General features: G+C 48.4%; 1 protein-coding gene across 1 annotated transcript in view; it reads right to left on the reverse strand.

Moving 5' to 3' along the window:
* The window catches only part of VAC14 (VAC14 component of PIKFYVE complex), a 1,984,055-nt gene that overhangs the window by 504,145 nt on the left and 1,459,456 nt on the right, over window positions 1-20,454 (reverse strand). The gene's annotated exons all lie outside the window — the stretch shown is intronic.

Below are 20,454 nucleotides of genomic sequence, written 5' to 3' on the forward strand. Positions count from 1 at the left end.
TATTGTTGGGCTACTGAGCTTTGCTCGGTTATTGTATGGTTACTGCGTTATCAGTAGCGTGCGTCCGGCCCTCACACAGCTCTACCGCCTTCTTCCACTACACAGACCCCTCAAGTCATTATATCACAATTCACAACATGCTCAGCCAGTGCCTGACACGGCGACGGCGGCTGCCATACAACGTGCAATGCACTGACGCACGCACGTAACAGCAGCGCCATCGCTGCAGCGCACGCTTCCGATCTCCCGTCTCTCCACTCCCCGCGGAAATGGGAACCGACAGGAGGCTTAACAAGGCAGCAATCCACCTGGGGCTGGTCGCCTACTCCTCTGGAGTCTATGCATGAGGGGGGATTAATGTGTGCGCAGCCTCAAAGTGACACCTCGGGGCCCATCCATCGGCCGTCACTCTTTACAAGATATGAAAGGCTTTTCAAACAAGATTATTAGCCGCTCGGCTCCAAACGTAGATGCGTCAAAAATCGCAAAGCCTCCTTTGTATCTATTTGTTTTCTTTTTTGTCGTCGACAGTGTCACAGACAGGAGGCGCTCTCTTTATAAAAGCTCGCTTGATCTTACCAATGTGAAGGCTACCCAGGAAGGGTCTTCTATGAACGTGGTTATTTATAGAAGCTACGATTATAACTGGAAACACAATGAACGATGTCGGTGGATGGAAGATATGTGGCAGCCACTGGGAACAGAAAGAGGGAATGCACGCTATGAATCTCTGTCTTGAATATGACCATCCAACCACCAGCCGCCTCTGCCAAGTAGCCACCTACACACGGTAATTACAACTGAAAGACAGTTCAGGCTGAACCTAGCATGTCCGGTTAAGCACATGCACCGGAATGTAGGCCGATGCAGCAATAGGAAATCGACGAACAGAAGAGTAGCCTGACGGGAAGATGAGGCCCTTCAAATCCGAGTTCCTTAAATCCGGAGCACGGTTTCCCTAACAAAGACTGAGTAAATGATAAGTCTGCAACCCTGCACTCAATGACTCAATGCAGTTGAGCACTGTACCCTCCTGCTAGAAGTCCATCTTTAGGTGGTGTAGTCTGATCAGTCTGCTCTCTTTTCTATATATGTAGTGTTTCGTCCCTCCAATATGTTCTTTCACCTTCTCTGCTGCTGCTCCCTCCCCATCCTGCCCAGACTCCACTGTATCCTCCACCTCCCGCAGCTCCACCCTGCCCTGGTCAACGCTAATCTCCAGTGCGGTCCTTCTTTGGCTCTTCGATATGCTGGATGGAGAATGCTGTTCCTCTGCTCATCTTAATGCCATCTGCAAGAGCCACAACTAAGTCATGTTTCTGGCAGCAATGATTTGAATGGGACAAGTACACAGGGACCGATTTAGGTCTTAGCTGGACAGCGCATGCGCTGTCTCTTCGAAATATGTTTACAATCGAGCTTACAGCCCGCCCATGGTTTCCCATCTGTTAGCTTCAACGTCGCTCTCATATCCTTCGTTCCAGTTTGTCATGGCATGGCCTCTTCTTGTGTTTGGATCTCCCTGGAGCATAGACCAAGAACGTGTGTCAACTGCTTATGTTTTTGGAGCAATTTTTTTGTTGTTGTGTTTAAGGACTCCATATGAGTGCTTGTGTTTATAGTCGCTACTTTCCCCTCCCACCCGCCTGCCCATTTGTGTTGCAAGTTACGACCTGAAATGCTGTGGTCTAAAGGGTTGGCCCTCCAAGTTACACTCAACAGTTGCCCCTACCACCTTGCACTTATTCTTGCCTTTCTCCCTCTCTTTGTCTTTCTACCTCACCCTGGATATTATTATACTGTGAAACGCAGGGACGAGGTTCCAGGCGCCCCCTGCCTCCCCTTTCTGCTAAGAGCAGCACTGATACTGCTTTTTCTGCAGTCTTCTATTGCGCAAACTCAACCCAATGGTATTGGAGTACTTTATATGAATAACATTTACATTACACAAGAACGCATTCCTTTTAGGTCTTGGCTACACAGTACATGCACCTCCGCCCCCAGTGTTGTGCTTCTTGATCCAACCCTCCTTCCAGATAAAAAGTGTTATGTGATATGACGGGACCAGTGCTGGCCACGTAATAACACTTTTTCTGTGACTTTAAGCCATGCTGAACAGCAGATGTGCTGCTATACAACATGGCTAAAAGACATTCATATTGACAGCACTAATTGCTCTCGCTTTGCTACAACCTATTTGCTTCACCAATGCTTGTTTTGAATGCTACAATTTTTGAGACTTGTCACTTGAACCACCAGACCCGGAACTGGATTTTGATGTATTTATTTAAGAGTTATTCTAGAGCGCAAACATGACAATGCTATCAGAGCACTGTACAAGGCAGCTGTTTGCCACTTATGGTATTTAATTGTAGATCAAACGTTGATGGAAGACAGTAGTGAGATATAGTAAAAAAAGTAACAGCTAATAGTTATACTACACAATACATGGCATACATTGTTAAATTGATACAGTACAAGTTAACATTCCCACTACTGTCAGGGTATGTGTGAGCCATCCATCCTTGTGTACCCTGATTCTAATAGGGCCCCAAGGGTACTTATGTCATGTGGCTAGCCAAAGAGTAGTAGGTTGCTGAGAAACTAGTGCCTCTTTTCTCGACCGAGGGGTGCCAGGAAATCTCAAGATCACAAGTCTGTCGAGCTGTCTTTGTAGCAGCCAAAGATTCGGCGTGGAAGGAATCTGCTCAACAAGATCAGTTTGGGTTCCTTCTTGAATGTGATAGCACATGGGTTGGTGCAAATCTAAGTGCAAGTTTCAGATTCTCAGAGGTGCAACGGAGAAAGTGTACATAAAAATACTTCCTTACAGATACCTTCACTGAGAGGCTTTGTTTATATTGATTTACAACCTTGTTGGTTTTAGTGACTTGAGGGAAAATTACCATACATTGTTCGGTCTTCCCTACAGGCTAGCTAGAGCTGTCTGTTGTTAAAGACCCATTGGCTCTAATACAATGGAACATACGCATATATTCCCCATGGTTTGACATTGAAGCTCATCCCTTGTAAACGTACTCACTCTAAAACATTTTAAAATACCTCACTCGATTCTAAAAAAAAACTTCCATGTTATCTGAAAAAATAGGATGGTTGCTCTATCTGGTTCAATTCCCATAGAACATAAACCCTAAATCAGAATTTTGGAAAGTGGGGCGTACTCCGGCATTCTCCTTGTTAAAGACCTAGGATTCTCCAAGTCCCCGTTCTCATTCGCTCTCATCACTGAGAAATTCAAGATCCACTCTTCAGAGTCCTATAACTTTCTATAAATTAAAGCTACAATTAGGAAGATAGTAACCACACATGTTTCTAGTTGTATTAAATTTCTCCAACCCATATGAAGTAAGCCTATCTATCGCCTCTATAAGAAGCATATTCGCTTAGACACTTTCCATATTCAGGAAAAATGGATAGAGACTTGCATAACCAATAATATTCCACCTCCATGACAATTAACACGGGAACAAATATGGGATACTATTCCTCGCCATAAAATGTCTCAGCTGATCTCACAATTCAAATATTGGATCATATACAGAGCCCTCCACACCCCTACAAGCTTACACAAACTAGTTTTTGTTGACTCGACCCTCAGCTGGCATTGTAACGAATTTGTGGGTGATTTTGAACACTTTCCTTTATACTGGAAACACATTCACTCCTACTGGGAAAATATAGAACGTACCATAAAAGAAATATTCAATACCAGGCTTAACCTCAAGCATTCAATTGTCACTCCGGGCCCTTCAACAATTAAACCGAGGTCTACACTAAATAGATAGGACTTTTTTTCAATTGGATCTGTTACCCACAATTGGTCTCAAGACTTGTTTCAGGGTGGAAAAACGATCATAATATTTTGTATCACACACAGTGGGCCTTGGTTTGTCATGTTAGAAGTGCAGATAATATCGTACATAACGACAACTTTAATATCACTTCTTCTAGATTACTATGGAATATGCTAGACTTATACCTAGAAGAAAAATATCAACCCCCTTTAACATGGACTGTCTAGAATAGTATTTCCACACAAGGAGTCTTGTTTTATGTTACATCCTTTCTCAGCACCACCCTAGCTAAGTGTGCACTTCTTTCTTTATTTCTCTTCTCTATCTCCATTTCCCTCTCTTTTCTACACCTTTCCTTTAATCCAACTACCAAGGAGCACATGATGTCACTTGCAACACCGCTTCGATTAGATACAAACAAGTTATTTCTTACATTATTAGTGTGTGTTTATATGTACAACAGATCACGCGTTGCTTCTTGGTTTTATTTTACTGACAAGAACTTCAATAAAAATATGATCGGATAAAAAAAACATACATATATTCAGCTTTGGACCACTCCTTGCACTTTGTCTATCTCATTGCCACTATGCCTGGGTGGTGAACTTCGCTCAGTTCGCGGAGTTTGTGGAGTTTTCTGTATTCCGCAGAGCTCGGGGAGTGCAAAAAACTCTGCTTCGGGATGTGCAGAGGAGTTTTTTGCCACGCTCGCGATCGTGAACGGTAAGATCGCTAGCGCGAACAGTAAGTTCGCGAGCGCGAGATGCCGCTCGGGTAGAATTTCTACCTGCGGAACTTTGTGGAGTTCTTTTGTAACTTAGCGGAGTTCTGCGTAGCAAAACTACGCAAACTACGCCCACGCCTGAGTGCCACACTTCTTATTCAGTGGTCTCCCTCCCTTCTAATTGCTGGTCTAGCAACCAGAGCATTTCTCATTTACTTCTTTCTGATTGGATGACTGGTGCCCTTTCACTGCTTACATTCAGGTAATTGCTTTTTTTCGTGAGCACTCAATGGGAGTGCATGTTTTTGCTTGCTGGCTCCCGCTTTCTCTGTGCTGCTTCTCCCTTCACCCCACTGCGCTGCCACTTCTCTGTATCACTCTCCACCCCACCCATCTCAACCCCACTCCTTCTTCAAAAATTAAAAAAAGCACCTCAGTTGCTCCGCTGGCACTCATCAGGGTTAAACTGCTTCACCCACAACCGCCTGCCCCAACACCCCTCCCAGTGCTCCTTTTTTTAAATTCACTTTTTAGGAGGGCTGAGCAGCTACAATTTGCTATTGAACCACTACTCTCTGTGAATGCACCTTTGAACACATTTGATTTTTCAACACCAAAATGAGCATCTGTCACCTTGAAACAGTAAAAAACACAAAACAGCTGCTAAATCTGGACATATGCGCCTACACAGGGGATGACGCAAGAGGTGGGTGGGGCTGCCAAATCACAGTAAGAGCCTAGTCACAGCCGAGTCAAAAGTCTGACTTGTTCTAGGAGCCCGTGCATGAGTCAAGTCATGAAAATATAGCAGATTCATTGTGATGCACAAATATGTGACAATATCTTTAAAATTAAAAACAAAAGTGTTTTTCTTTAACATGTGGGAGTGTTTCACCTTAGGTTATCAGATTAAATCACGGCATTGAGAGGCATTTATTAAAAGTATTATTTTTAAAACATGAAGATAGAAAAATTCCTGCCCTCCCCCGCCTTGACAACAATGCCATTAGTGAACTAAGAGGCAAATAAGTTGTCAAGTTTACCCTAAAAGTGGCCTAGATGTTTGTTGTAAATGGATCAACATTATAATCTGTTAAATCATGCATAAAAGATTTTCAGGCTAGTGAAATAAAACAGTTATCTACAATCACACATGATCAAGTGGGGAAGCAGGGATTAATAAAAGGTTTTCTGATTTCATATCGCGCAAGTCAGCCGCTAGAGGGGTATTTCTTCCCTTTCTGCTTTTTACATCAAAGGTTCAGGCTTTGTCTTTAATGCTTGTCGCATGAGGTTAGAGCGTGGGTACATTTGGCAGAAGCCACATGAAAGCTCAGCTTGTTTTCAGTTCGAGAATCCAAGAGGACCTCTAGCTCAGCCACAACCAGACATCTGGATTTAACTTTCAGCGGTTAGCCCACCGCTAGATGATGTATGTATGAGAAAATATATATATATATGTCATCAGGTTAGGCCTGCTGTAGCGTCATGGCTTCCACGAGCATGCATTATGATGTACAGTGCATTCACACATCATTGTGTTGTTTTTTTTCGCCAATGTTGGAAAGCATTGGCAATAACTTTGTTTTTTCTTTTTACCAATACGGTCGAGCATCTACAAATTCATCGGGAAAGCCAAAAACCATGTGCTTTGCTAATGTTCGATTGAAACTGCTGGCATGTTTGTGCATCTGCTGATCGTAGGTGGATCCCTGCTTATGCCAGTTTTTTTCTTAGTCCATAACCACTATTGCCTCAGGGGCTTGCTAATGTCCTTTCCTGTCCTCCTTGTCAAGTATAGGTTGTGTGCAGAGGCCTGGCCAGGTCTTTATTCCCACCTTTTCCTCAGGCCAGGCTCCACTTTCCCACTCTTCACCCTCAGCTTCTCCCTACCCTGGTCTTCTCTCTTCAACTGTAGCAAGGGCCTTCGATCAATCTTGGTCATACGGTGAGAGAACTCATGCTTGTACCTGTGCTGACCTCGATGCCATGTGCAGAAGTGGGAGCCGACTGCTTATCATACTACTGGTCGATCTGGAACAATGTAAGTAGGTTAAGTTTCCTTTCACCCCAATTGTCTCTTTTTGCCGATGAAATTTCACTTGCTACTTATAGCGAAAGAGGGAATACAAGGGCAAGGGTCTCTAAATATCGAAGAAAAAACATTGGGCTTGCCTTGAGAGGTGAAGACAGAAGGGCATCAGGGGATAGGCTGATTCATGCTTGTGTTGTCAGGACAGTGACCTACCAAGTGCTTTGTCTCTCACTCTCGCTTGCATGTACCAGGTGCCAGTCTAGCTAGGGTCTAAGCCATAACCAGATAAGGGCTTGTTCACATTTGGGAGTCTTACGGGGCACGATAGGGGCTTTGGGCATGAACGCTTCCTAAAATATTTGCTTTCCTTTGGCGTAACAGGGGTAGGTGAAATCTCGGCCTTTTGAAGATAGCATACTTTCCGTGGCAGTTCCAAACCTTGATTCAGTTTCCACTTCTTTATTCGCTCATGAGGTGTATTTGTAGAGCTGTCAGCCACTTCCATAAATTTAACATAGGTGTATGAGAATATATATCTTTAAGATTATAGTGTTTACAGATGACCCGCTTGTGAGGTTGGCAGACCTGAAACGACCCCTAACAGCACTTTTGGTAGAGTTGAAGGACTTTCTAGGAATACTGGGTTCAAGATTAATCTTCATGAATTGGAGGGTCTGATATAAATGAAGGTGCACAAGTTGCTAACAATTTTACGGAATTCTACTCCATTCCTATGGTCAGTAGAAAGCTTGATCTATCTGCGAATCAAACCGATCCCCAATCTGTGAATAAGTGCCTAAGAGAGCTATGCATACTTAACACATGAGGTATGTGTGGCGATCCGATCATGGCATAACTACGCTCTGTCCTGCGTAGGCCTTATCACTGCCAAAAAGTGGTGCTGCTACTCCAAATATTATACTACTTCGACACTTTACATCACCTGGTGAAACAAAATGTCTGCATTAAACTTTAGGAACTTTGCAATAATTTTATTTGGCCAATAAACATCCACTGCTAAATTGGAAACAATTCGGTTAACACCCAAGTTAGGGAGGCTTATGAGTACCATACACACTGGGCCACTTTCAAGCATACCAACTTCATTATATAGCAGAATGGTTAAAAGCTAAAACTGATAAACCTTGGTATTTTATTGATCAGAACCTGACCAGCTGACTACTGGGGAAGGTACCATGGATTTCACAAATGCAGCAGAGACAAAACTAGTATATATCGCATGCCAGGGCGACACTGACAATATCGGATCTTACACATTACTCGGCAACGTGAACTTTGCCGCAGGTCAAGATCGAACTCAATTTAATGCTTGGAAGTAGGGAGGATGCTATAGATAGAGAGGTACAAAAGGGGGTGGTGATGGACGGAGCATCTGAACCAATCAAACACTCACACCCAGTCAAAAGATCTGGGTTTGACCCATCACCGTTCTTTAGCCCACTCTGCCACCCCAGTTCAGACATGGCTATATGCAAATCAGTCCGACCCTGTGCCTCATGGGAACAGTCCAGCCCGAACTGCCAAGCCATGCCTTCCCTGGACCGGAAACAAGCTTCAGAGGACCGGTTTCTGGCATTACAGCCGTCTTCAGCCCGGCTTGCTTGAATCCAGTGGCAAAGTGAGCAAGGGACTCACGTCTGAGCATACCCTGCCACACTTATGGCGGCCAAAAGCGGTACAAAAGGGAGTGGTGATGGACGGAGCATCTGAACCAATCAAACACTCACACCCAGTCAAAAGATCTGGGCTGAAGACGGCTGATAGCCAGAAACCGGTCCTAGGATGCTTGATTCCGGTCCAGGAAAGACATGGCTTGGCAGTTCGGGCTGGACTGTTCCCATGAGGCACAGGGTCAAGGCTGATTTGCATATGGCCATGTCTGAACTGGGGTGGTGTGGAGTGCAAAAAAACGATGGATTTAGGCCCAGATCTCTGTACTGGGGTGAATGTATGACATTGTTCTGCATTCTGTCCATCAACTGTTGTTTTTGCATTTGTCACCCCGAGTGGGATGGGTATGCTCAGACGTGAGTCCCATGCTCTCCACACCACTGGAGTCAAGCTATCCTGGCTGAAGACGGCTGATAGCCAGAAACCGGTCCTAAGACGCTTGATTCCGGTCCAGGAAAGACATGGCTTGGCAGTTCGGGCTGGACTGTTCCCATGAGGCACAGGGTCAAGGCTGATTTGCATATGGCCATGTCTGAACTGGAGTGGTGTGGAGTGCAAAAAAACGATGGATTTAGGCCCGGATCTCTGTACTGGGGCGAATGTATGACATTGTTCTGCATTCTGTCCATCAACTGTTGTTTTTGCATTTGTCACCCCGAGTGGGATGGGTATGCTCAGATGTGAGTCCCATGCTCTCCACACCACTGGAGTCAAGCTATCCTGGCTGAAGACGGCTGATAGCCAGAAACCAGTCCTAGGATGCTTGATTCCGGTCCAGGAAAGACATGGCTTGGCAGTTCGGGCTGGACTGTTCCCATGAGGCACAGGGTCAAGGCTGATTTGCATATGGCCATGTCTGAACTGGGGTGGTGTGGAGTGCAAAAAAACGATGGATTTAGGCCCAGATCTCTGTACTGGGGTGAATGTATGACATTGTTCTGCATTCTGTCCACCAACTGTTGTTTTTGCTATAGATAGAGAGACCTTTACCAGTTGGGAGAAATGAACACTTTTGAGGTGGTTAAGGAAGGGTATGGGCTTCCAGAGAGTGAGTGAAAGATCCCACTAAAAAAAGCTCTGCCACTTGGCATTGCACAGTGGGTGATGAAGAAAGAAAACCGAGGCCTCAATGGATTTGGGTGCTTTTGCAAAGACTCACTAACAGGCAACATTTGGTGGAAAAACAAAACCCAAACATGCGTTAAGAAATTCCAACCAAGACATTAACACATTTGCTTTCCAGACTAAATGGGAAAGAGAGTTAGGCATTACACTAGATAACAAGCATTGGCATAGCCAATAGGTCTCGCCTTTGGGACCTTATAAGTATTTAGTTATGCAGGGGAAACGCCTGAAGCCCCCACCGGACGCTGTGGGGGGAACGGCGAGCGGTCAAGACTCCACAGTGGACAATGGCGCGACGCCGGGCCTACCACAGGACCAGTTGGAGCAGATCTTGCAGGCCATCGCCGACACCAGGGAGACCTTGCGCCATGACATCGGGCAGGTATCCACGAGTCTGGGGCTCCTGCGGGCGGACCACGGCAAACTGGCGGACCGGGTCAAGCAAGCCGAGGTTCGAATGGACGCACTGGAACCCACGGCCAAGGCGACTGAGGCTTCGCTGGGGGAGCTGCAACAACGGGTGCAACTGCTGGAACAAAGGGCGGAGGATGCGGAGGGACGCAACCGCCGCAACAACATACGCGTGGTTGGCCTGCCCGAAAAAATTGAAGGGGCTGACATGTTGGGCTACCTGGAGTCCTGGCTGCGTGACGTGGTGGTCCCGGAGGGTCTGACGCCGTTCTACACTTTGGAGCGCGCTCACCGGGTGCCGGCTCGGCCCCCAGCTGAGGGTCGGCCTCCTCGACCGGTGGTGGCGCGCTTGCTGCACTACAGGGACCGTGATCTTATTTTACAGAGGGCGCGGGCACTGGGGCCCTATAGGATGGACAACGCCCAGGTTTCCATCTACCCGGATTATTCTTTTGAGGTTCAGAGGCAGCGCTCCACCTTTCTGGCAGTCAAGAAGGCACTTCGGGAGGAGGGGGTCCGTTACTCCCTCTTATTTCCAGCCCGCCTGCGGATCATGATAGACGGTAAATCCTCCTTCTACAATTCACCAGACGAAGTTTGGGACTGGCTGGAACTATACAAGACTGGTGCGGACGCTCATCTCACATCTGGGGAGCCGCGGAGGGTGGCTCCGAGATCCAGGCGGACCAGGAGACCCAGAAGGCAGCCACCGAATGCTCGGACACCCTCTGTCTCACAGACCGAGCTGGAACGCAAGGAGGCCCTCCGGGCGGTCTCTACCATTTCCAAGAATGTGGGATCGACGTCGGCAGTGGAGTCGGGCTACCGGGGGGGCTCTGAGGAGGCGGCATCGGAGGAGTCGGGCGCTGGTGGCTCTGGGCCGCCTCATGTCACGCCTGGAACTGCAGATGACTTATTGGACGAATGATCCTAATGCCCCTCCGTAGTGGTATTGTATTTGCTGCTGGGCTCCTGATTTGGGTTTGGGGCGGAGGCATATGGCTCGGTGGGCAGGGAACTATTGTTGTTGGGGGGCTGCCTTCCGCCGTTTGTGGTTCCTGCCGTTGATGGGGTGGGGATGTGGGGCACCTAGGGCACATTGGGGAGGGCCGGTCGGGAGGTATGTGTAGTTCGCGGTCTGTTGGACATAGCGACAGGCCACCCCCCCTATCTCAAACCTATTGTGGGACTCTTGTAGTTATCAGAGACTGTTTTTCTTGGGCTTTTTGACTTTTGGATGGGTTTCTGCTGTTTGGGGCCTATTCTGGGGATGGGTGGGACGCGGGATTGTTGGGTGGTATTAGGGATCTGGTTTTGGGGTGATGTCAGTGTGCCTAGGATTTTTCCTTTACTCAGAACTGTACTTGCTGATATGAATGGGGACCCTACCTGAGCTGAAGTGTGTGACCTGGAATGTGCGGGGACTGAACTCCATGCTGAAACGTCACAAGGTGCATGCCTATCTTGTTCGTAGGGGGATTCAAGTAGCCTTCCTGCAGGAAACCCATATTGACCAAACAGAGGGGCGGGCGCTACAGCGCAGGTGGCGGGGACAGCTGTTCTACACGGTATATTCGGCTTTTGCAAGGGGGGTTTTGATTTGGGTGCGGGCGGGGGTTCCCTTCCAACCCTTGGTGACAGTGATCGATCCCGAGGGGAGGTTTGTGGCTGTACAGGGCCGCCTAGATGGGAGGGACGTGACGCTCTGCAGTGTCTACGCCCCAAATGTGGAACAACCTGCCTTTTTTGCGCGATTGTCCGGGAAACTGGCGACAGTCCTAGCCAATACGGTCCTACTGGGGGGTGACTTTAATTCTGTATTAGATGTGGAATTGGATAGGTCTCACCCACCACTGGCGCAGGCGGCAGCTCACAGGCTAGCGAAGAGTAGGGGAGAATGGCAGAGCAGCTGGGGCCTGGTTGATGCATGGCGAACTCAACACCCTACAGAGCGGGATTTTTCCTTTTATTCCCCCCCACACGCGCTTCATGTTCGCCTTGACAGCATTCTCTGCTCGCCGGATGCTCAGTGCTTGGTCCGCCACAGTGAATATCTGGCTAAAACAATATCCGACCATAACCCTTGCTTGATTGTGGTTCAATGGACGCGGCAACGCCAAGCTATTCCGACGTGGCGGTTAAATCCGTTGGCATTGGAGGACGCGTCATTTAAGGCTGAGGTAGGCATTGGGGTGGAAGGCTACTTTGATGCTAATGAAGGCACAGCTTCCAGTAGGGCGCTCGAGTGGGACGCCTTTAAGGCAGTGGTTCGGGGCGTCTGTATTTCAGCTATCGCGGGAGTCCGCAAGACCCACCTGCAGGATGTAACGCCAAGCGAGGATCGCTTACGCGAGGAGGAACGGCGTCATCACGTGACTCCTGAGGCTCACAGAGCGGTTTCGGCTGCGCGGGAGGAGGTGGCGGCAGCGATGGAGAAGCTGCGCTGCTTCGATTACAAGGAGTTTCTGGTTCGAGCTCATGCTGAACGAGACAAGGTGGGCTAGCTACTGGCCTGGTTGGCCACCCCAGGGACCCGCGGCACCCCGATTGTGGCTCTGACCACTCCAGAGGGCCACAAGGTTTATACTCAATCGGCGATCAACGACCAATTTTTGACATACTACGCGAGCCTTTATAGGAGCGAGATGCCATGTGTGCCTGTGGAGCTAGATGAGTTTCTCCTGGCGGCGCGGCTTCCCCAGCTCGACCCAGAACACGTGGACCGTTTGGGCGGGGACATCTCTGACGGAGAGATTAGAGTGGCCATTAAACACATGGCTCGCCGCAAGACCCCTGGAACAGATGGGCTACCAATTGAATTTTATGCAGCCTACGCGGATGTATTGATACCGCATTTGCAGACGGTTTACCGGGAGGCCTGGGACACCGGGGTCCTACCTGCGACTACTCGTGAGGCCTTGGTGATACCCTTACTGAAGCGGGGCGGCGAGGCTAGCTCTCGTTCGGCCTACCGCCCATTGTCCATGCTCACGACGGACTACAAGATTCTGAGCAGGGTTCTTGCGACGCGGCTTCTGGCCCACATGCGCGCTTTGGTGCACTCAAACCAAGCGGGCTTTATCCACCAGCGCACCACCGCCACCTGTGTGCGTCGGCTACTTCGGGTCATGGGGGGCAATGCTGCTGGCCCACCGGGTGCCGCTGTCCTTTCGACTGACATTGAGAAAGCATTTGACAGCGTGGAGTGGCCATACCTGCTCCGAGTACTGAAGGCCTTCGGAGTGGGCGAACGATTTGTGAAGTGGACTGCCTTGCTTTATGCGGCGGCCACAGCCCGAGTCAAAACGGGGGCCACCATCTCTGCCCCGTACAGAGTAGGGCGGGGGACTCGACAGGGATGTTCCTTGTCCCCCCTACTATTTGCGCTCGCCATGGAGCCCCTAGCCGCTCATGCCCGTATGGGCCGAGCGTACAACGGCCTACTGCTGAGAGGCGACACTCACTACATCTCTCTCTATGCGGACGATTGTCTACTGTTTTTAGCCGACACGGACGATTCCCTGCGTGGAGCCGGGCGCTTGCTCTCGGGTTTTGGCCACCTCTCGGGACTGAGAGTCAACTGGGGGAAGTCTTGCCTCTTCCCGTTGGCACCAGGGACGGATGACTCCCAACCGGAGGGTGAGCTGCGATGGGAATACCATTGCCTCCCTTATCTAGGTACGCACATATATCGGTCGTCGTTGGACCTCCTGGAGGGTAACATTGAAAGAGCAATCCGGAGTCTACGAGGCTGCATGGGATTCTGGCGGACGCTGCCGTTGTCGGTCGCGGGACGAGTGGTGTTACTGAAAATGGTGGCACTTCCTCGTTTATTATATCTGTTTCGCAAACTGCCGGTCTGGATCCTGGCGTTGGTTTTTACCAGACTCCGCTCCCTAATGTCCGGGTTCATTTGGGGATCGGGTAGGCGGCGCGTGGCGCTGACCACGTTGATGCGCCCCAGATTGGATGGGGGACTTGCGGCCCCGGATTTCGAGTGGTACTATTTGGCGGCGCAGCTGCAGTGGCTTACCCAGGCAGTGGCTTTAGAATTCTGGGGTCCAGAGGGGGTAGTGGGCAGGCTATTTCCGAGACACGTCATCTCTTTCATAATTCTAGGCCAGAAATTGAACCTTACCCAGCTCACAGGGGAGGAACGTACGATTCGTAGCTGTTGCCTTCGTTGCCATAGGCGAGCCGGCATCACTCGCCCATATGCCCCTGAGATCCCGCTAGGGATGTGCACTGCCTTTCCGCACGGAGGAGATTGGTCTGCGCTGGCGACCTGGGAGGAGCTTGGCCTGCAAATGCTCGGTGATCTCTACAAAGAGGGATCGCTGCCCACGTTTCAAGAGTTGCGAGACGCTTACGACCTCCCAAGGGGTGACTATCTGTTGCACGCCTCGCTGGTGGACGGTATTCGGAGACACTGGAAGAGGGGGCTCGCAGAGCCACCGATCTCTGAGTGCTGCCAATATGTGGTCGTGGCTGCTGGCACTTACAAGGCCGTCACCTGCCTTTACCGGAGGCTGTCGACTGAAGCTCTGCAAACTCTAGATGGGTTGAGAGCCAAGTGGGAAGGTGATATCGGGCGACCGATCCCTGAGTCGACGTGGCCGCAGCTATTGCGACGGGTATGGAAAGGCACTAGGAATGCCAGGTTCCAGCTGGTCCAGTTTTTCACCCTACACCGAGCTTAGCTAACGCCGGTTAAGATCTCGCAATATTTTGAAGGTGCATCCTCACTCTGCCCTAGATGTGGGACAGAGGAAGCGGACTTTGCGCACATGTTTTGGTCCTGTGGGCGGCTAACTGGTTACTGGGAAGCGGTGATGGCCTGCCTGAATGCTGTCACGGATCGGCAGATTGATGCAGATATGGGCGCTTGCTTACTGTTGTGGTTCCCTCACACCCCCCGTAATCGCATTACCAGTAAGTTTTATGACTTGGGCCTGATACTGGCTAAACGAGAGATCACCATGCATTGGAAATCTAGCCAGGGTCCCAGCTACTTGCGTTGGAGGACCACTTTGGAGCGGTGGGCGAAAGCAGAGAGCGCGCTGCGGCTGCGACAGGCCAGGCGCCTAGATAATGACAAGGCTTTGGAGGTGGCTAGGGCGTGGGAGGCCTTAGTGACTGCGCTCCAGTTGCCTGAGAGTGACCAAAGTGAGGATGACGGGGTAGCGACACCATAGGCTTGTTATTTTGAGGGGTACCCCACTTCCAGTGAAGCGCACAACCGCAACGAGTAACGATAGAGGATCTGAGAGCTCGGATCTCCCATTGATATGCACTACTTACCTTTTATAATTGATCTTCACAAGGAGGTAACTCACTGTTGGTTCTCAGCTGCTTGAGAGAGAGGACAATGGCGCACTGACCAGGGGGGTGGGACCCAGGGAGGGAACGGTTTGGGGGATTATTATAAAAGACATCTGGTCAGAAATGTAATGTTATCCTGAAATGTCGGTTATTACTGCATAATGTTATCCTTTGCCATGTGCTATTTTGACTTGGAATGCCAATAAACATTGTTTTTACAAAAAAAAAAAGTATTTAGTTATGCAGCACAATATCCTTGGTGCAACAACATCAACTGTTGTATGGGTAAACACTTATAAGGTCCCGAAGGCGAGACCTATTGGCTTTGGCAATGCTTGATCGTTTTTCCCTGCATCTGCTATCGGGTATCTTTGAGACAAAGCGGGAAGCCTGGGGAGCAGTTTTCAAGGCGCTGTGATTGCGTGGGGGGATAATTTATTATCGGAGGGATGGGGGAAATGGAAACTTCTTTGCCAAAAATGCAGCCTTTAAAGTTGGTTGGCAGAGACTGAATTGGATGCCTGGTGCCAGATGCAGAGCGCACTGCCCTGCCTCTGCTGTGTGGGACTGCGCATGTAAATTAGCGGCCACTCTTAAAGTGGTAATGGATGTTCGAGGAAAATACGGAAGTGCTAAAACACCCACGCCTCTTTTTCTCTTATTTGCCTTTCTTAATTGTTCATCTTTGAATCAAACAGAACATTACAGTTCTCTCAGACTGTAGTAGTTGTTTCAATATAATGGGAAACATGCTGCCTTAGAGCTGGTTCAACATGCTGCCTTAAAGCTGGTTCATGGGTTCAATTAAGAAGAAATGCAAAAATTGTATAATTATTTGTAGTAAGTGCTCTGTGCACCAGATGGAAAGGGTGTTTGAATAGAGACGCCTGAAAGTTCTTTGATTATAAGGTCCGAAAGGCGAGACCTATTGGCTATGGCAATGCTTGTTCGTTTTTCCTTGCATCTGCTATCGGGTATCTTGGAGACAAAGTGGGAAGCCTGGGGAGCAGTTTTCAAGGGGCTTTGATTGCGTGGGGGGATAATTTATTATTAGAGGGATGGGGGTAGTGGAAACTTCTTTGCCAAAAATGGAGCCTTTAATGTTGGTTGGCAGAGACTGCAATGGATGCCTGGTGCCAGATGCAAAGCGTACTGCCATGCCTCTGCTGTGTAGGACTGCACATGTAAATTAGCGGCCACTCAAAGTGGTAAAGGATGTTCGAGGAAAATACGGAAGTGCTAAAACGCACACGCCTCTTTTTCTCTTATTTCCCTTTCTTAATTGTTCATCTTTGAATGAAACAGAAGATTACAGTTCTCTCAGACTGTAATAGTTGTTTCAATATAATGGGAAACATGCTGCCTTAAAGCTGGTTCGTGCATTCAATTAAAAAGAAATGCAGAAATGTTATAATTATTTGCAGTAAGTGCTCTGTGCACCAGATGAAAAGGGTGTTTGAATAGGGCTTTTTATGGAGACGCCTGAAAGTTCTTTGATTAGGAGAGACTTGGCAGGAAAAGATGAGAAACAAGTGCGCGCGAAAAGCATTGGCCGTGCTGGCGCCGACAGTTAAAGTGATCGCGATGCACTTAATTACCTGTGACGGCGAAAAAACAGATGGCGGCTGCGCGCGTTCATGCGCACATGCACGCAAGCTCGAGTCCAGCAAAAGGAGCCTCTGGTAGCACTATCAAAACGCCCTTACTAAAAGTCGAGCAAGCAGCGCATGTGCTGCTCTAGGCTCGACCTAAAAAGCAATAGGAAAAAAATGAATTTGCCAAACCCGAACAAGGCAAAGAGTCCAACAGCAAAATACAGTTGGTGCTACACACGAAAACAAATTAACGTAATAGACACTGGGATATCAGGGGAATGCTGAGGAGAGGGAGGGAACCCTGAAAAGTTCCTACATATCCTTTAGAAAGGTCAGTTAGAGAAATACTAGATGAACATAAAGAGCATTAGAGAGATAACTGAGAATGAACTGGGGAAATGTTATATTCCCCATAGTTTGTACTGATAATATAAGTTATGTGCCTTGTAATGACACAAAATGGCCATAGATCTGATATCCTCACTGATGAGGGTAGAAGGGTGTAGAAGAGAATGACCGGGGGTTGGGGGATGTTCATGCTTCAAGACTCCATCCACCTGTTGTGTGATGTATACAAAAGTCAATACAAACTATTTAAACATGAATAAAGGTGTATGGTTACTGCTCATGGCACCACTTCCATCCTTGCCCATTAGCTATGACTTTACTCATTTGACAAAATCTTTGCCCAGAGCATGTTGCTATATGGATTACTGGACCATCTCCGATAACACTCTTTTTGGTGTGCACGCACAGACCACACCACTGCTTCTCGGGGTCAGTGATGCTGTGAAGCTGTCCTAACTTGAATTATAATTTGCACTCCTATCTCTCACACCTTTACCTCCATCACAGTGGTAGACGCTGTACCCCAGACAAGGGAACCTTGCTGATTACTCACACACAACACCAAAATCGTTCCCACATAGGATCACAACAAACTCTGCCAACTACACCCCACCTCCAACCTCCCCATGGCGTAGCCAACTACCTGAGAGGGGTTGGCCTAACGGCTAAGGCGCTTGACCTCGGACCTGGGGATCTGGGTTAGAGTCTCGGTAACGACGCCCCAAAAAAAAAAACTCCTGTGATTCTGGGCAAATCACTTAATCTCACCGTGCCTACAAAAATTAAAGTGTGTCCTCATGTAACGTAACTGGTGCTATGTAAAGCGCTCTGATACCTGATTCGGTTCAGGTCTAGTTCGCGGTATATAAAACTCTGCAAAACAAAAAAAACAAAACCTGACCGAAAATGTGCATCGGCACACCAGATAGTGGTATAAAGCGCTATATAATCCTATGATGCAGTACAGCGTAAATCCAGGCCAAGCAGATCTACAGCAGATTTTCAAGATGAACAATGACTATGGAAAGGATTTCTGTTTGGATTCACTGAATGGTAATTTAATGCATGCAGTTATCCTGAACATAAGCAAGGAGCCCTCCTCTGCCTACAATGAACACCCTTATAGTCCCAATTTCTAACAACTGTTGTGTGAAGCATCTGTAGTCACGTGCTCGGAATATGCTGTACAGTAGGATGTCTTGTGACTAGAAACTACATAAATACACACGCAGGGTCCGCTATGTGGGGTAAAGCGTAGGTGCTAACAAGGTTACAAAATTCAGCTTACGAGATCTATTCTTGAGGCTGTTGAGGGCAGCCAGTGATGTTACTGAAAGGACTACGCACTGTCTCTTCTGCAAGGCTGGTTGTAAGAGCCAATAGTGTTCCTGGATGGAATGCATCTGGTGGCTCCCTCGAGCCTAGTCCTACAAACCCCCTTTGCTATTGAATAGCCTGGGCGCAGTCCGTTCAGTATTCCAGCTTCTAGGAGAGAAATAACAGCTGACAATGTCACTGATGGAACATGGAGTCTATAGTAAGATGGCTTCTCAGCACCAGTAATCACACTGAACATACAACACAGATAGGTTTTCCATAGAAACCTGCTGACAGAAGTGGTTATGCACCTTGGGGAGTACATCTGAGCTGGTCAGGGATCTTCAGGTTCCATATCCCCGAGTGCAGCGCTGGTGGAATCATCCATAATTCTCTACACAAAAGGTATCCCCCAGCTAGGCACCATTGCTTCTAGTATGAGATGTCTAGCAGCTTCCTCTAGATATGCCAAGGACAACGGCCTAGCACTGTCTCATGTTAGAACCAGCCCTGTGTGCTGCTAACCTCAGGACAAAGGGACGTCATTTCTATCCTTGTGTTCCTGGGTGTTGTTAATCTCTGTCTTCTGTGCCTGTGTGCTGGTGTCCTGTCCTTCAGAGCTAGGTCCAACAAAGCACTTTGATGCTTTTGCGTTATTGAGCTCAGCTGTACAGATCGGACCCTCTATACCCTTGTGCTGTGTGCTTCGCACTAGGGGTGGTACTCTTAATACTTCCATTCTTTTGTGTCGCGAGCTCAGCATTACAGGTTGGCGCCTCTATATTTCTATACCTTTGTATTGTATGCTCTGTTGTAAGGGTAGTACACGCCGTACTTCTATGCATTTGTGTTGTGCGCTCAGCTGTACGGTTCAGACCCTCTAAACTTGTATGAATTTGTGTTGTGAGCTCGCTGTAGGGTTAGGACTCCCAATACTTCTATACCTTTGTGTCGTGTGGTCAGATGAACCGGTTGGACCCTTAATACTTCTATTCCTTTGGATTGTGTGATCTGCTATAGGGGCGGGCACCAGGGCACAAGTCCTAAAAAAAGAGGTGGAGAGACGCTCCAAGTTAGGTGGTGCCACAGGAAGTGATGTCATGAAAGGAAGTGACGTCACGAAAGGTAGTCTCCTCTTATTACAGGAAGTTGTGACAAGCAATAGCCTGATTTCCGGTGTCAGTATGTTTCTCCCTCTACCTCTGGACAGCTGCTGTCCTAAATATACTGTTCCCTTTCTGAGCCTCACCTGCCTCGGTATTATGAAGCGTTGGTCGTCACTGGCCTGAGGGCAGGCAGTGTTGCTCATACATTAATCCGATTGTGATGATACGGACACAGTGGCGTGTTAAATGCGTTATCGGTCAGGCTGGCCAGCCCTATTGTCTGCAGAGCCGTGAAATGACTGACCCTATCCCAGCTCGGTGACTCATTCACCCTGAGCCTCATTCCACCGTCTGATGTGAGAAATCCTTCCTGTCCAGAGGCGGGGACCGGCCGAGCAGCGCTGCTGGTTGAATACAGCCAGCCCTGTACTTGGGGGATCGACGGGACGTTCATGCGGGCAAGTAACGGCATAATTGAAAGTCCAGCTTTTGGGCAGGGGGGACAGCGTCCACCCGGTAAAATAAGTGGGGGGAAGGCGTCCACACACGCGGTACCCCAACTCAAGCCCTGGCTTGCACTCCATACTTCTATATCTGTGTGTAGTGAACTCAGCTGTACGGTTAGGACCCTCAATATGCCTAAACCTTTGCGTTGTGAGCTCAATCAAAGGGGTACGATCCTATAGCTTTGGGCTGTTGAGTTTAGCTGTAGGGGTAGTGTCCTCAATACTTTGTTACCTTTGGGTTACAGAATTCAGCCATAGGGCACTCAATCTTTCTCTAGGTGTGGTTACTGTCCAACTGTGCTGATCTGATAGTTCGAAGTGTTCCTCTGTCATGTGTGACTGTTGCAACACATTCTACACAATCCGACTGTAGAGTGGCAAAAAAGAAAGGACTGCAAGCCAATCAACTGCTTGTGAATATGCAGTATTAGCTTCCCATTGCAGATACAGACTCCCAG

This window comes from Lissotriton helveticus, chromosome 12 (genome assembly GCF_964261635.1).
Source record: "Lissotriton helveticus chromosome 12, aLisHel1.1, whole genome shotgun sequence".
Classification (NCBI taxonomy): Eukaryota; Metazoa; Chordata; class Amphibia; order Caudata; family Salamandridae; genus Lissotriton; species Lissotriton helveticus.